The following is a 3,688-nucleotide window of genomic DNA, read 5'->3' on the forward strand; positions in this document are numbered from 1 at the left end:
CCCCCTGTTTCTAAAATACTTAAAATTCGCAAATCTATTAGTTACAGTAATAATGTATTTTAATGATTTTCCTTCAGTGACTATTAGATATTTTGTAAAAAGTGTAACTGTTAATGTACTGTTACTGTAAATGTTGTGTTCAATAAGTACAAGGCAGTGTCACGGAAGTTATCACTGGACATTTTATTTTGAAAAGACGCAAAGCAGCCGTCTTCCTGTTTAGCTGTCTGCTCCGTGGTTGTTTCATCTGCATGATAGACAAAATATCCACCGAGTTTTAAGGTAATTTACTAAAAACATGTCAAACCCATCTTTTAATATTACTTTGTTGGAGTTATTTGTTGGTATTTCTGCATGATTATTTAGTTTTACATGGATTCCACAGACGGAAATGTGCGTCGTGTTAGAGAGGAAGCCATGACAGACGCGTAGCTTGTGAGAAAACGGCGCCATTTCCAGCGTTCCAGAGTGTAAAACAGCTGAAAACTGTGAGTTTGTGTTTGATTATTTCATTGTAACTTTTCCAATTACTTAGTAGTAATTTTGTTTTTTGAGTCCACTGCCTTATTTTTATTTTACTTTAACAAATTTGTTTGGTCAAATCTTTCGCTGCTAGACCAACCAGTTGTCAAAGAAATTCTAAGATTTTGTTTTACTTACAGAAAACAAGTCTGTAACAATTTTTTAATGCGATTTAAAAATAGTAAATTGCTGTACAAAACCCCAGTTATTGAGTCCTGTGAGGCAACATAATTTCTCCAGGCTACATATAAGAGAAAAAAACTCTTAAATTTACGAGTTTTTTTTCTAGCACATATAGGACTTTAAAACTCGTAAATTTACAAGAAAAAAAACTTGTAAAGTTACGACTTAAAAACTCAAACGTTTACGTTTACGTCTGTTTTTTCATAAATTTACATGTTTTAAAGTTGTGAATTTATGACTTCAAAACACCTAAAATTTTTTACAAGATAAGAAGTCATAATTTTACAAGAAAAAAACTTGTACATTTCCAACTTCTAATTGAATAAAATTTCAACTTTTAATTAATGACTTTGAAACACATAAACTTACGAGAAAAAAAACTCATAAATTTACGATTTTAAAACTCGTACAAATACAGGTTTTTGTTCTCATAAATTTATGTGTTTTAAAGTCTTAAATTTACGAGAAAAAACTAGTAAATTCACAGGGTTAAGAGCTATAAATTTACGACTTTAAAACACCTAAAAATTACAAGATAAAAGTTAAAATTTATGAGAAAAAACATGTAATAACCAACTTTTAATCTTGTAAATTTCCAACTTTAACTCTCGTCATTTTACAAGTTTTTTTTCTTGTAAACGTATTACTTAAAAACACATACATTTACAAAAAAATCCTTCTAATTTAAGAGGTAAAATGTCATACATTTCTGAGAATAAAACTTTTACATTTCCAACCTTTAATCCAGTAAATTAACAACTTTTAATCTCCTCCATTTACAAGTATTTTTCTTGTAACGTTACTACTTTTTTCTCGTAAATTTACAACTTAGACGTAAATTTAAAAGAAAAAACTCATAAATTTAAAAACTCGTACGTTGAAGAGTTTTTTTCTCATAAATGTACGTGTTTTCAAGTTGTACGTGTACAACTTTAAAACACGTAAATTTATGAGAAAAAAAATTGTAATTTTACACGCAGTTGTAAAGTAGTATATCTACGACTTTAAAGTTGTAAATATACAAGAAGAAAAGTCATTAATTTAGCATATGACTTTTTAAGTCATAAATATATAGGGCTGTAACGAGTATTTGGATGCTCGGATACTCTCGATCTGCTAAAGAAAATTAGAGTACGAATATTTGCGACATCGATCGCTGATTCGCGATCTTTATAAATATAGTAGAGTGTAGTAAAATATCAAAATATTATTTGGAGACGATGTATTTTTGCTCTGAAATGCAGATTAATGTAGGATTCTAAGTTTACGAACTAAAACAAAGTCGGAAGAGGGTACTGCCAATGGATGTAAACACATCTTTTAACGGTGAAGCTTCCGGTTTTCAAAATAAAACTAACAAGAGCGCTTTTCTGTTCAAAAACTAAGACTGAATGTTTAGATCCATTGATTACTTTCTTTTGGTTATGGTAGCTCTTTAACGGTTGACGCAAATAATGAAACTCCAGCTTATTCTGAAGCGGAGAAACAGCCTGGCGCTGCTGAAAGGCGGATGTAATCAACGTGAATCAGCTGATTCTGCCGTGGAAAAAAAATTACTTTTTCATGCAATCTCTGCACCAATATTTAATATTTAGAACGTAAAATGTTGAAGAACTTTGAGGATAGAAAATTGTGGTGAACATTTTCAGGTTTTGCTGTTAAATAATCCAAAACTGCAGTGGTTTTTATCCTTTTTATGTTGTTTATGTTACTGCTGACCTTAACCAGAAGGTTGGCAAAATGACAAAATTTCTTTCTATCTTAATCTTTGTGTTTTTTTAATTAGTTTTGTTGATCCTGATCTTCTGTTCTAAATAAAGATGTAAATAGTGGGGATTTAATACAAATAATTTCAATTTTCATCCATCCAGTAAATAGACACACATTGTAATAAAAATTAAGAATCGTGGTTTGATTTGTGAATCGAATCGGATCGCCACCTAAGGCACGATCCACAACCCTATGAATATACAACTTTATTTTCGTAATTTCACAGTTACAACTTTTCGTCATAAATTTACAAGATTTAATGTTGCAATTAATAAAAACGTTTACCCCTATTTACCCCTCAAGCGTTCAAACGGTTAGTTTGACTTTAGGCTCCAAACTCTTCAACGTTCAGATCCATTTTAAGATCATGAACCTTTCTCGAGTTTTGGACCTCCTGCCTCTCAGTCGACTCAATCATCTGTTTCATCGACTAAGAAGTTGTAAAAGTTTCCAGCCTGAATAAACTTTCAGTGTTTGTGTTGTCTTTCCATCACATCATCAGCTTTGCAGTCAGCGATGTTTTCTTTCCCGTTTTGTGTTATTTTGAAGTGTTTTTATGCCCCACATTAAAATGTCATTTTCAGCAGGAAGGCGTCTCACTGTGAAGTTCTAAAACCCTTTTCAGATCTATTCGAGGTGATTTCTCACTTCAATTGTGACGCCAAGAAAAGCAGGTCTGGACTGCTGCTTCCTGCGTAATGAAGTGAGATCAGTGTGAAAGCTTTTGTTGAAGCCTTTGTTGGGAGCAGCCTCAGTGGTGTTACCAAACTTAAACACAGGGATGAGGAAACAGCCTGGAGTCTCTGACACTCAGCCTGTCCTCTGCTCAAACGCTGCCATGCATCAGGACAGAGAAACAGGCTCTGGAATAATTATCTCTTTTAAATTTGTTGTTTTTATTGCTACAAAATCAACAGCAAGACGAGTTTGTTTGCTCACATTTTGGGTTTTTGTTCCTTTTATTTAAGAAAAACAGATTATGGATGACAGATGATTATCATATGTTGATTGGCTGTTAAAGAAAAATCCTTAAAAAGTTTAGTGTAATTCAACACAAATAAGAAAAAAAATGTACCAAGAACACGTGAAGCTTTGGATGATAAGGAAAATAAAAATCATATTTTATGGTGTAGATATCTACAAAAAGAACAGAAATAAATAATTTGTTTTGGTCAAACTGCTGGTTGTCTGATACATTTCTGTAATATCTTCC

At 32.0% G+C, this 3,688-nt stretch overlaps 1 protein-coding gene across 3 annotated transcripts in view; it reads left to right on the plus strand.

Moving 5' to 3' along the window:
* The first annotated feature begins 366 nt into the window (after positions 1-366).
* The window catches only part of tspan9a (tetraspanin 9a), a 337,382-nt gene continuing 334,060 nt past the window's right edge, over positions 367-3,688 (plus strand). For 2 of the 3 annotated variants that reach the window (XM_024281296.2, XM_036212565.1), the window contains exon 1: positions 367-488. The gene's annotated coding sequence lies outside the window, so the exon portion shown is untranslated. The remainder of the gene's footprint in view (positions 489-3,688) is intronic. The other variant, XM_036212564.1, reaches the window with a different exon arrangement.

This window comes from Oryzias melastigma, linkage group LG6 (assembly GCF_002922805.2).
Source record: "Oryzias melastigma strain HK-1 linkage group LG6, ASM292280v2, whole genome shotgun sequence".
In the NCBI taxonomy this organism is placed as follows: Eukaryota; Metazoa; Chordata; class Actinopteri; order Beloniformes; family Adrianichthyidae; genus Oryzias; species Oryzias melastigma.